Raw genomic sequence first — 15,054 nt, 5'->3', positions numbered from 1 at the left:
GCTGAAATCAAGACTCAAGCTGAAACTCAAGCTGATCTCAAGACTCAAGTTGAAACTCAAGCTGAACTCAAGACTCAAGCTGAAACTCAAGCCACTTTCAAGATTGAGTTACATGAAGAGTTCAACTACATCAAGACTTCAAGACTGATACTTCAAGGTCACTTGTTCCTAATGCTTCAATGTCCATACTTCATGATTGAGGTTTGTTTGACCATAGGTTGACCTTAGAAGCAGGTCATTTCGGATACATAAGCCGAATGTTATTTTACATGTGATTGGTCTGTTCTTCGACTAGTCCTAGGGCTTCTTCGACTAGTCCTAGACTTGCTTCGACCAGTCTAAGAAATTCCTCGACCAGTCGTAAGTTTGTTACAAATTCCGGATAAAATCTGTTAGCCTTCGACTAGTCACGGAATGCATTCGAGTAGTCGTAGGAACAAGTGTTTCGCATCTTCGACCGATCGTAGAATCTACGACTCGAAGTCCAGAAGATATTCAGGACCTACGACGATCGAAGGAAACCTACGACCAATCGTAGGTGACCTACGACCACTCGTAGAACGGTCGAGCATATCCCGCCGGATTTTTCAAATATTCTGTTAGAGCTTCGACTAGTCGTAGAGCACTCTAGACATCGAAGACAAGATCTTTTCACCTATAAATAGTGCACGAATCTCGGAAGAAATCATCGATTTAATTATAGTATTCAAGCCAATCCTCGTCGAACTTCGAGAGATAATTGTGCTCCATCTAAGCTAAGTGTGCTTATTTAATATCTTCTTTCCTTAGCTTTATTTTAATTGATTTTGTTTCTACTATTCCAATCTGTTTTGATAAAGAGGAATCATTATTCCCTTTCTTTGGAATCAAAATCAATTAAGGCAAGCCCTATTTGGTTTAATTTAAAATCTATTAGAACTAGAACCATTGTAATCAAGTACTGGACATTGAACTTGGACATTCAATCATCTACTTTGATTTGGTTCTACCGGCTGCTACAACGAAGGAGATTTTAAGTATTTTACATATTGTAAATTCAATTCTATTATAAAGGTTTCTTTCAAGAATTGCCAGAAAAATCTTGTTATTTTGGTTATCTGAGAAAAGCCAGGAAAACTCAGAAGTGGGGTTTTTTAATTGTGTAAGCCCACATACAAAGACACAATTGTAAGGGTTTTGGGTGAACCTGGGAAAACCTATTTGTTAGTAAACGCTAATATCCCCTGTGTGAGGATATTAGGAGTGGAGTAGCTTTTTGTGTGGCTGTTGTATAACAGTTGGTGAACACACAGGCGAACCACTATAATCCCTTGAGTTGTGGTTGATTGTTTTATTCTTCTAATTTTTTATTCTTTTTGTGGGATGTATGTATGGTGGTGAATGTTGTAATTATTTCAAGCTTTGTGAGAATGTTGTAATAGCTTAGAATTTACTTTCTGCTATTCCTTTATAAGCTTGATTTTCAATTTCATTTGAAAGTTGTTCCAGCAAGGTTGCCCTGCCATTTTTATGGTGTATGGCTGTCCCTAGAACAATACATTTTTAATTACAAGTTATTTCATTTCAGTTTATATTTAATTCTGTATTCCTCTTCGATTTGAGACTTGATACAAAGACCTTTCTAGAAATAAGGTTGTCCTACCATAAACTCTGTTTTTGGTGTAAGGTTGTCCTTAGAATAACGTTTGTATCAACCTCTCAAGATTTGAATTTTGAGGTTGTTTTACTTTCTTGCATTGTTATTTAATTTGGCTATCATTTTCTTTTAAATTCCGCTGTTATAAGTTTTTATTTGGCATTGTCCTATTCACCCCTCCTCTAGGACGTATAGCTTGGCCTTTTCAAGTGGTATCAGAGCCTAATAGCTCGTTTTTTTTTTGATTTAATTCCTGAGCTAACGATTTAAGCTATTTAAGATGTCAAATTTTGATAGCCTTTCAGTCACTAGGCCTCCACCCTTTGATGGCTCCAACTATGCCTATTGGAAAGCCAGAATGAGGATCTTCCTCAAATCAATGGATGAAAATGTGTGGCAAGCCACAGTGACTGAATGGAATCCTCCTATCATGGAAGTTACTGGGGTTGACGGTTCAAAATCTATGAAAACCACACCATATTACCAATGGACCACCCTTCAGAAAAGTGAGAGTAGTGCAAATGCTAAAGCATTAAATGCAATTACTTGCGCACTATCACCGGATGAGTTCAAAAGAATCATTTCTTGTGATACTGCAAAGCAAGCTTGGTATACATTAGAAATGACACACGAGGGTACTACAATTGTCAAAAAATCTAAAGTCCAACTCCTCACAACCAGATTTGAAGAAATTCATATGGAGGAAAATGAAATGTTTATGGACTTTTACACTAGATTAAATGACATTGTAAACTCAATGTGGGGTCTTGGCGATAAGATCCCAGAAAGTAAAGTGTGTGCAAAAATATTACGCTCACTTCCTGAACGGTTCAATTCAAAAGTAACCGCGATCCAGGAACTTCGTGATACGGATAATATGAGGGTAGAAGAACTAGTTGGTTCACTACAAACCTACGAGTTAAACTTTAAAGCTCCTAAAGGTAAATCTATCGCACTAAAATCTTCTAAATGTAATTCAGAAGAAAATTCTGATTTAGAAGATGATGTGGCTCTTTTAGCTAAAAAATTTTATAAGATTTTCAAAAGCAAGAAAAGGGTTGATTTTCAAAAATCAAATGACAAAAAGAAGTTTAGACCCAAATTTCAAAAATCTTTGAAAGATAGTCAATGTTACAACTGTCTAGAATATGGGCACTTAGCAAATAGATGTCCTAAAAGGGACAAACCCAAGAAGAAGGGTATGTTGGCTACATGGGATGAATCATCTGATTCTGAAGGTTCTTCTGAATCAGAAGATTCTGAAACTGAGTCGGGCAATGAGGTCAAAGCTCTTATGACTCTAGCCAAATTCACATTTTCAGATAATGACTCTACAAGTGAAGAAAATCTGAATAGTGAATGTGAAAATGAAGATGATCTTCAAGATGCTTACAATGCCCTATATAAGGAAAGTTGTAAAATTGTTGTCAAACTTAAACTTCAAAAAGAAAAGTTTTCCAAACTCAAAAATTGTTTTGATTCACTTGTCTTAGAAAAATCACAAATTTCAGATAATTTTGAAAAATTAAAATGTGATTTGGAATTCAAAAACTCACTAATTGTTGATTTAAAATCTGAAATTGAGAATCTTAAAACTGAAGTATCTTCTCTTCTAAGTTTAAAGGACACATGGAAATATGCCCAAGGTGATCCAAAGTTAGAAAAACTGTTATCCGGATCAAGAAAATGTGGCGATCGATCCGGGTTGGGCTATGATAAAAATTTATCTCCTAAACAAATGTATACTCCTCCTATGTTTGTTAAAGGAGAGTCCTCAAACTCAAAAGGGAAAAATACTTATCAAGATTTTTCTAAAATTCAAAAACTTTTCAAAAACCTAGAAACAGCCAAGTCAACTTTAATCAGAATCAAAATCCACTAGCTGAAAAGATAGTTGATTTACTCAAGGAGCTATTAAAATCTAACTCTATAGGTCATTCCTACAAGTATACACAAAAGAAGACCAACTATGTTCCTAAACCCAAAACAGTTATGAAATGGGTTCCTAAAGTCACCTGCTTGGTTGCTCACACTGCTTTCAAAGCAACAAGTCATTCAAAGTGGTACCTAGACAGTGGATGCTCCAGGCATATGACAGGTGACAAAGCTTTATTCACCGATCTGAAAGAGATGACTGATGGTTCAATCACATTTGGTGATGGTAGCAACTGCAAGATTATAGGCCAAGGTATGGTTCAACTTTTTAAACTTCCGGTGTTTAAAAATGTTTTATACGTTGAAGGCCTAAAGCACAACTTGCTTAGTATATCACAAATATGTGATAATAACCATAATGTTCGGTTTTCTAATCAAAGCTGTGAGATATTAAATAATAAGGGTTCTGTAATATTAACTGGACGTAGAACGTCTGAAAATTGCTATATTATTAGTGAATCCAGCTCATCTAATCAAACATGTTACATGATCCATACAGACGAGACTGACTTATGGCACAAACGTCTTGGACATGTACATTATCGAAATTTATATCGATTGAGCAAACGAGAACTTGTAAGAGGTTTACCCAAACTTCAGAAATTAGATAAAATATGTGGTGAGTGCCAGATAGGCAAACAAACAAAGAACTCACACAAAAAGGTGAATTCAAATACCACATCAAGACCACTCGAACTTCTCCACGTGGACCTGATAGGACCTACCAGAACAGAAAGTCGTGGTGGTAAAAAGTACATCTTGGTAATAGTCGATGACTTTACCAGATTCACTTGGGTAGTCTTCTTAAGGGATAAATCTGAAACCCTTGAAGAAGTAAGAAAAGTTCTCAAAAGGATTCAAATTGAAAAATCTTCTCAAATCAGTAAAATTCGTAGTGATCATGGATCTGAATTTGAGAATAGCAATTTTGAGAAGTTCTGTACCGACCAAGGAATATTACATGAATTCTCTGCTCCCAAAACTCCACAACAAAATGGAATTGTAGAAAGGAAGAATAGGGTGCTTCAAGAAATGGCTAATGTTATGTTGAATAGCATGAAGCTCTCTAAAAATCTTTAGGCTGAAGCAGTCAACACAGCTTGCTATATTATTAACCGAGTCTACACTAGAAAAGATAATAATAAAACGGCTTACGAATTGTGGTTTAATAAAAAGCCTACTGTTAAATACTTTCGAGTTTTTGGCAGCAAGTGCTATATTTTACGTGATCGTGAAAATTTGAGAAAGTTCGATACGAAGAGTGATGAAGGTATTTTTCTAGGATACTCTTTAAACAGTCGAGCTTATAGAGTTCTGAACAAAAGGACTGGTGTGATTCAAGAATCCATCAATGTTGTCATTGATGATCATTTAAACACACCAACTTCTAATTCAGATAATGATGAAATACTAATCATTGATAAACCTGATACTTCATCGAATCAAACTGATTCTGAGTTGAGGACTGTTAAAGATCATCCAACTACACAAATTCTTGGAAACCCTCTCACCGGTGTTCGCACCCATAGACAACTTGAGGATATATGTAATTATGTATGTTTTACATCCCAAATTGAACCATCAAACGTAAAAGAAGCTCTTACTGATGAGAACTGGATTGTTGCGATGCAAGATGAACTCAACCAATTCATAAGAAATGATGTTTGGTATCTCGTACCAAGACCTAAAGATAAACACATCATTGGAACAAAATGGATTTTCAAAAATAAGTCTGATGAATGTGGAAATATAATTAGAAACAAGGCTAGACTGGTGGTACAAGGTTATACTCAAATTGAAGGGATTGATTTCGATGAAACCTTTGCACCAGTAGCACGTCTTGAATCTATCAGACTATTTATATCCATTGCATGTTTTAGAAAGATAAAGATCTATCAGATGGATGTGAAAAGTGCTTTTCTAAATGGCGATTTACATGAAGAAGTCTATGTTGAACAGCCAATGGGATTTGAAGATTCCAAAAATACTAATCATGTATATCGGCTTAAAAAGGCACTTTATGGATTAAAACAAGCACCTAGGGCATGGTATGAGAAACTAACAAAATTTCTTTTAACTCATAATTTTCAAATGGGATCTGTTGATAAAACTCTGTTTGTTAAAAAACATAATGATCATATCTTAATGGTACAGATTTATGTTGATGATATCATTTATGGATCAACTTGTACTAACTTGACTACTGAGTTTGCAGATTTGATGAAATCACAGTTTGAAATGAGCATGGTTGGGGAATTGACTTATTTCCTTGGATTGCAAGTAAAGCAACAACCTAAAGGAATATTCATTTCTCAATCTAAGTATGCCTTGAATTTAATCAAGAGATTTGGATTTGAGAATGGCAAGAATTTCGATACTCCTATGAGTACTACCCTGAAACTATCAAAAGACTCTAATGGTAAAAATGTTGATTCAAAACTTTATCGGAGTATGATTGGTAGTTTGTTATATTTAACTGCTAGTAGACCTGATATTTCTCTAAGTGTTGGTATTTGCGCAAGATATCAATCTGATCCAAAAGAATCTCACTTGATTGCTGTCAAGCGAATTATTAGATATGTCGCAAGTACTGTAAATCTAGGTCTCTGGTATCCTCATGAAACCAATGTCCAATTAGCTGGGTACTCGGATGCTGACTGGGCTGGTAATCTAGATGATAGAAAATCAACCAGTGGTGGTTGTTTTTTTATTGGAAATTGTCTAGTTTCCTGGTTTAGTAAGAAACAAAATTCTATATCACTTTCAACAGCTGAAGCTGAGTATATTGCAGCCGGTAATGCATGTACACAGCTTGTTTGGATGCAACGAATGCTAAGTGATTATGGAATTAAACAGGATTCTATGTTATTACATTGTGATAATTCCAGTGCGATAAATATTTCAAAAAATCCTATTCAGCATTCTCGTACTAAGCACATTGACATTAGATTTCATTATATAAGGGAATTAGTAGAAGAAAAAGTTATATCTCTAGAATATATTCCTACTGAAGATCAACGTGCCGATATTTTCACAAAACCTCTTGATAAAAGCAGGTTTAAAAAGATGAAATTTGATCTTGGCATGTGCATTTTAAATTGATAATTTATGCCTTCTTGTATAATATTATATATATTTGCTAGATTGTATTTCAATTTTTTGTAAAATTTGCATGTAAATTGAATTTTTGAGGTTTATACGACCAGTCGTGAGTATACACGACCAGTCGTACTACGACCGGTCGTAGATACCCATGACCAGTCGTGGAGCACGGGTTTCACTTCAAATTGAGTATAAATCTGACCTGACTTCATTTATGGTACGTGTTATCCATGCTATCTCAAATGGTACTCAGATTTGTTTGCCATCCTTAATCTGTCATTTCATTATTCAGTTTCGACTCCATCCTGGTCATAGTGACATTCCATTTGCATACTTTATGACTGTATTGGCTACTCATATGTTAGTCGATATGCCTGTTGATGAAGCACCAATCCATCATCTGATCTTCAACAATATAAATATTAATAAGATGAAGTTGGATCTGCTTCCTGAACAAGGTGGTGGTGGTGATGGTGGTCCTGAAGAAGCTGGTGTTGACATTAATATGGATGACATTTTTGAGGAACTGGATTCTGACTCAGTTAATGATCCAGATTTTGTACCATCTGATGTTGATGCACGTCTGAGTGCATTAGAAGGTAGAGTTGAGAATATTAATGTTAAGTTGGAGAACATGTCTGTTGCTCATGATTTGCAATTCAAATACATGCGCAAATATCTAAGGCGCTTGAACAAAGGCATGCACCAAGTTGATCCTACTATTCCTGCTCCTTCTTCAAGTTCTAATTCTGACTAGTTTCTATGAAACTTTTGGTATGTAATAACTTTATTACTTTGCTCTTGTTTGATTGAGTTTGAGTTGGATTTTATGCTGGATATTTGTTCTTAATGTAATATTTATGCTGGATATCTGTGATGCTATCTTGAGTATCTCTATGACTCTTTTGCTATACTCTATTTCCTCCTCATGTTTACTCTCATTCCTTTATTTAGTTCTCCTTTGTCATATTGTGACAAAAAGGGGGAGAATGGTTTGTTGTTAATGTGATTGTGAGAGGAGTAGCATTGGTTATGTTACTCAGGGGGAGTGGGGTGTCAAGGAGAATATATGTTTGATCTTGTTGAATGATAATGGTTGAATGTTGAAACTGGTTGAATGTTGAATATTGAATATTGATTTGCAGGTATTAACCAGTTGTTATCCTTTTGTTTATTATGGTTATGTGTTTTGTCACTAATTTGACAAAGGGGGAGATTGTAAGTGCTATAGTTTCTATCCCTGTGTGTTGTCAAATTTGTAGTGCCAAAATCACTATTATACTCTGTTATATATAACTTGCATAAGTGAAGCTCTCTCAAGGATCAACATACATAAACAAGCAAAGCTCTCAAGTACAAGACTCAAGATCTTGATTGAAAAAGCTGATCTCAAGACAAGACTCTTGAATGCAAGAACTGCTCACAAAACAAGACTCAAGCTGAAATCAAGACTCAAGCTGAAACTCAAGCTGATCTCAAGACTCAAGTTGAAACTCAAGCTGAACTCAAGACTCAAGCTGAAACTCAAGCCAATTTCAAGATTGAGTTACATGAAGAGTTCAACTACATCAAGACTTCAAGACTGATACTTCAAGGTCACTTGTTCCTAATGCTTCAATGTCCATACTTCATGATTGAGGTTTGTTTGACCATAGGTTGACCTTAGAAGCAGGTCATTTCGGATACATAAGCCGAATGTTATTTTACATGTGATTGGTCTGTTCTTCGACTAGTCCTAGGGCTTCTTCGACTAGTCCTAGACTTGCTTCGACCAGTCTAAGAAATTCCTCGATCGATCGTAAGTTTGTTACAAATTACGGATAAAATCTGTTAGTCCTGGAATCTGTTCGACCAGTCGTAGGAACAGTGTTTCTGCATCTTCGACCAGTCGTAGAATCTACGACTCGAAGTCCAGCGAAGATATTCAGGACCTACGACCAGTCGAAGGAAACCTACGACCAGTCGTAGGAGAGCTACGACCAGTCGTAGAACGGTCTGAGCATATCCCGCCGGATTTTTCAAATATCTGTTAGAGCTTCGACTAGTCGTAGAGCACTCTAGACCAGTCGAAGACAAGATCTTTTCACCTATAAATAGTGCACGAATCTCAGAAGAAATCATCGATTTAATTATAGTATTCAAGCCAATCCTCGTCGAACTTCTGAGAGATAATTCTGTGCTCCATCTAAGCTAAGTGTGCTTATTTAATATCTTCTTTCCTTAGCTTTATTTTAATTGATTTTGTTTCTACTATTCCAATCTGTTTTGATAAAGAGGAATTATTATTCCCTTTCTTTGGAATCAAAATCAATTAAGGCAAGCCCTATTTGGTTTAATTTAAAATCTATTAGAACTAGAACCATTGTAATCAAGTACTGGACATTGAACTTGGACATTCAATCATCTACTTTGATTTGGTTCTACCGGGCTGCTACAACGAAGGAGATTTTCAGGTATTTTACATATTGTAAATTCCTTTCTATTATTTTGGTTTCTTTCAAGATTTGCCAGAAAAATCTTGTTATTTTGGTTATCTGAGGAAAGCCAGGAAAACTCAGAAGTGGGGTTTTTTTAATTGTGTAAGCCCACATACAAAGACACAATTGTAAGGGTTTTGGGTGAACCTGGGAAAACCTATTTGTTAGTAAACGCTAATATCCCCTGTGTGAGGATATTAGGAGTGGAGTAGCTTTTTGTGTGGCTGTTGTATAACAGTTGGTGAACACACAGGCGAACCACTATAATCCCTTGAGTTGTGGCTGATTGTTTTATTCTTCTAATTTTTTATTCTTTTTGTGGGATGTATGTATGGTGGTGAATGTTGTAATTATTTCAAGCTTTGTGAGAATGTTGTAATAGCTTAGAATTTACTTTCTGCTATTCCTTTATAAGCTTGATTTTCAATTTCATTTGAAAGTTGTTCCAGCAAGGTTACCCTGCCATTTTTATGGTGTATGGCTGTCCTTAGAACAATACATTTTTAATTACAAGTTATTTCATTTCAGTTTATATTTAATTCTGTATTCCTCTTCGATTTGAGACTTGATACAAAGACCTTTCTAGAAATTAGGTTGTCCTACTATAAACTCTGTTTTTGGTGTAAGGTTGTCCTTAGAATAACGTTTGTATCAACCTCTCAAGATCTGAATTTTGAGGTTGTTTTACTTTCCTGCATTGTTATTTAATTTGGCTATCATTTTCTTTTAAATTTCGCTGTTATAAGTTTTTATTTGGCATTGTCCTATTCATCCCCCCTCTAGGACGTATAGCTTGGCCTTTTCAGTTTAGAAGATCCATGAATCTCTCCCAAAATTGGAAGAAGGTCTCTTCCTCTTTTTAGGACAAGTTCATGATCACTCTCCTTAATGTGTTGGTCTTGTGAACCGGGAAGAACTTTTTAAGGAACTCTTGAGTCATCTCAGCCTAAGTCCCTATTGATCTTGCTCGAAGGGAATGTAATCATGAGTTGGCTTTCTCTTTCAAAGAGAAAGGGAAAAAATTAAGCCTTACAGTGTCATCAGACACATTCAGGAAGTGCAAGGTCGCTACTATCTCATCGAACTCTTTGATATGTAGGTATGGAATTTCAGAATCAAGTCCATGATACTTTGAAAGGAGTTGGATCCCTCCCGGTTTAAAGTCTATGTTTCCCACAGTATGTGCAAACACTATGCAGGAAGGTGTACTTACCCTCACTGGTTGGAGATAGTCTTATAATGTTCTTGGTGTAGGGGCATTGTGCACCTCATTCTCATCTTGGTGTTCCTCAACTGGTTGGTGCGGTTGATTCGCAACCATTGTTTTTACTAATAAGATGATCTTAGATGATGTCTAATCCGGTGATGGATAGGTAATCCTTCAACCAATCCTCCTTCACTTAAGAGTCGTAGAGTGTTGTCGCGGACCCAGTTGAGCACGAAACACTCTCAGCCCTCAAGTTCTAAAACTAAAGTCTAAGTAGAAACTTTAGAAATAAGAAATCTAAAAAGAGAGGAGTTGAAAAGAAGTTACCGAATAAGAAGTTTTATGTTAGTGTAACATCCCGAATTTTCGCGGCTCTAGCACTTCACAACCCCAAGTGCAGGCCTGCACTGTAGTAATAACTTGGTGAGACCGAGATCGAATCCACGGGGACTTAACATGTACATATTCTAAAAAAAACTAAAATTAGAATTAGTAATCTAAAATATGAAATTTTGGAGAAAAATTGTTACAAATTAAATCCATCAAAGTAATAGAAACTAGAGCACCGAGGATCCACTTGTAGTAATTATGATGCTACTTTACTTGATTCAATAAGAATAAAACTGAAATCAAAGTCCTATTCTATCCAGGTGGAAGATGAAACAGTTATAACATAGTGTGTTGCTGAACTTCATTGAATTAGTTCACACATGAAGCACCAATCTCATGATCGCAAGGAATTCATGCATCAACCATGACCATAGACGATGGTGGATCACGAATTTTATAGATCACATGATTGTAAACGGATTAAAAGATATCAAAAGTTTCCCAAGCATCTACTGTAATTTTAGTCACAATAAATCATAAAAAACTAAAAATATTCATTCATTCAAACTAATAATCAATAAAAGTTCAACATAAACTTGAATTAAAATAAAATAATCATTAAAATAAACTACAAGCTTCACCTCTTAGCTCTAGTTAAGAGATGAGCTAACCAAAGACATGATTGAAACTAAAACTCTTAAAGAAAACATGAAAAATTAAGTAAAAAGAAAGAACTCTTTGGAAGTTGTTACACCCTTTTCTCTACTCCTCTAACCCTAATTTGTGTTTAGAATCGTTTGGAGTACCCAAATATAGGCTTTGTTCAGCCGACTTTGGAAACCGTTTCAATTTTACGCACTCTGCGCACCTTCGATGGCACTTCGATGTCATCGAAGGTTGGAGTCCAAGTTGAATTCGAATTGGAAACTTCGTGTTGTTCGCACTGCATAAGTCTTTAATGTCATCACACGATCTTTGATGTCATCAAATAGTCTTCAATGTCATCGAACAGCTCCTCGGAGCAATCAAAATTGGTCTATAACTGTCTGATGAGTTGAGCTTGGAAATTCAAAAATTCTCCATGTCATCGAACTGACTTCGATGACATCGAAACTTGCCTTCGATGAAATTGAACTTTGTATCGAATTGTCCAACAACAAACTTGATTTTTCACTAAAATATCGATGTGATCGATCGTCCTTCGATGGTATTGAACATTACTTAAGATGTCATTGAAGTGTGCTCAATGTAATCGATAGTTAATTTTCAGTAGTTCTGAATTTCTGCACTTTGTAAATTCGATTTTCTTCCTTTTTTACTGGGTTTTCTTCGATCTTGGAGTCTTAAAATCTTCTATCTTGGCCTCCAAATATCCAATCCTTGCTTAATTTGACAATTCTTTAGTATTAACTCCATGCTTTTAACATTCTTTTCACCTTAAGTTCTTAAAATCACCTTGCAAGACAAACATGCATAAATATACTGATTAAGTACTATCATGTTCATAAAACTGTAACGCCCTGAAAATCGGGGGTCGAGCATAGACTCAACTCCTGAGTTCCAACGCATCACTTATGCAACATAGATAATGATGATTAAATGTTGTCCGTATTAGTGCCTTAAACATGAATGAGATTATACCAAAACATCATATCATACTCCAGGGACAAATTAAAGTGCGTTAGCGGAAGACTGTGATGTGTATATAAACTGTACAAAAGTAATAGCAAGCCCATAAAGTATGAACGTCACTAGGTTAAATAATTACAAGTTTGATTCAAAATATACAAAAATCAAAATGTGTAATGTTCTCTATCCAAAACCCTGTAGCCCCGACAGCGCAACTCCAGGCCTACATAGACCCGCCAGAGAGTTGCATATAGGAGAACTCCTCGTCGTCGTCGTAATAGTCCAGCTCTGCTTCATAAGCATTGCCATCACCTGCAGCTAAGACAGAGTCTAGTTGGTGTGTACAACACTGTCCCAGAATGTGGGAGTGAGTGATCAACTCAGTGGAATCATAAAGGAAAGGTTAACATGTTATCAATTCAGTCAAGCAGTAATGATAAAGCAGTAAAACACTCATGTCCTAAGTACTCTTGTTAATGCAAGTATGGTATGTTATAATGATGCATGCCCTCACCTGCACTCCCTCTTGCGACAACATCTAACGATCGCGGCATGCACCACTCCCAGTAAATGTGCACTTCCTTGCCAAAGCACCATGTAATGCGATGCATGATTCATATTATTCAAGTTCTTAGTTAGCCCTTTTTCATATAGTAGAATTGGGAAACTAAGGTACCTCCCTTATATTATTTCCCAAACAATGATCCATTCTAGGGTCGTCAGTCCTAACTAGTCTCATATGATGTTGCGGTTCCAGGTCGCTACAAAGGGCTCGTCACCTCAATGCATGCCTAGCTTATACTTTAGTTGCTATGGAAAGACTCATCACCTCAGCACAGTCTTAGAGTACGCTTGAGGTCACTACTAATGGCTCGTCACCAAGTTGTAGGCCAACAACTCGAATACAGTGTCCCATACCACCGTATTCAGCTCACGAGCTTAGGTTGTTCACTGGTCACTACGGGTGGGCTCGTCACCCCGGCATAGGCCGACAGCTTGACCACGGTATCCCATACCACTATGTCCGGCTCATGAGTCTTAGCGGATTGAGGTACCAAGGTTAATGGGGTTTCCACTGGTGGGTTGGGTACCCTAGGTTTAAGCAATGACGTCCATACATGGTGAATATACATCAGGTCAATCGGGTTACTTGATGAGCTTAACTGGTACGGGTGCACATCGAGATGATTGACATGAAGTGCGTAAGCACTCCGTGTGGCCTAACCACTGTCGACATCCAATGTACGGCTCGGATTCATCGAACATGCCCTGTGTGATGAAATAATCCTCAGCCACTAACTCGAAAATCATTACCGATTGCTTGGGCTACATCGTAGTCCCAAACACAATACAAATAACAGTATACGCAAGTATTAACTAAGGATAGCATGTGAAAGGTAAAATCAAATATAAATCTTACTCTAAGCAATTCAACAAAACACATACTACAAATGTATGGTACAATAACATTTCATCCTTAATTCACATAGTAGTAAAATAGCTTATATGAAGGATTCTATGACCATAGATAAAGGAGTTGAGAATCTCATCTCAACACCCTCATTACAAGCTTTTAAACAAGCATTTTTACATTCAGACATTTTATCAAACACTTAGGCTACACATCTCATATACATGTATTAAAGTAATTATAATAGGTATTATAGCAAATCCCTTTTTCAAGGGGTTCACCATATGTACAACGATCATGTATTGTTATTCAATAAACATGGCAAGTATAAATCACAATTCCATAGTCATTCAAACATTTCCACAAAGACATAGAATGCGTTAAAAGCAACATAATTTACACATATACGTATTATATGGAAAGCGTCGTATCTATGCACGTGTGACATCAATCAAGTCAGTCATAAATCATTATTGACATTGAAAGCCTTGAAAACCATAACCTAAACATTTATAATCCGCACCTTTCACTGGTAGACTTGTAACGAATTTAGTTCGTACACCAAGTCTTTGTCTACGGCACAACGACAACCTATAACATGGAATAGGTTAACTACTTTGCCTTCTACTCAATTTGAATATCTAAAATAGATTAGGGCTAGGATTTCTTACCCACGTACGGAGTCAGAATCACCGGTATAGCGATACAAACGTGGTGGTTAAGCACGTCGAGCGGCAGGGAAGAATCTCTGCAACAAACCCTAGCTTTCCCTCACACTTTCTCTCTTTTTTCTCTCTCTTCTCTCTCTTAGGGTTAGGAATTCGTATGGAATAAGAGAGGGGTGGGTTTAGGCCTTCATATAGGCCCATAACTGATGGGAATGGCCCCAGGGCCATGGTATACTTAGGTTATAGCCAAAAGTGGACTGTTCCGATCCAACGGAGCTGTTTTGGAAGCCCCTTTTCTACATGCTGTCGGACTTAAGCTTCCTGACATTGGATTTATGTCAAGCTAAGACTTCAGTCCGATCGGGTTTACAGATCGACTGCGGAGGATTCGTTTTATTTTAACGGTCACCGGTACTCGATGAGGGCCACAAGTGCATTGACATGTGTTGGAAATTTTCCCTGATCTAAGGGTGTAATTGGGTCAGATTCTGATGGTTTGAATCCTTAGATTTGGCCGGCAAGTGAAACGACTCAATTCACTTAAGTCCCAGTTCATTTCCTAAAGATATTCGCGTTTCTCACACACTTCGCTCCATGCTCAACTTGTGCATTTTTGGATATAATTAGGACTTGATTTCTGAGGTAGTGGTCATAACCGT

Source organism: Magnolia sinica, chromosome 19 (assembly GCF_029962835.1).
Source record: "Magnolia sinica isolate HGM2019 chromosome 19, MsV1, whole genome shotgun sequence".
NCBI lineage: Eukaryota > Viridiplantae > Streptophyta > Magnoliopsida > Magnoliales > Magnoliaceae > Magnolia > Magnolia sinica.
Note: the sequence above shows the minus strand (reverse complement) of the source record.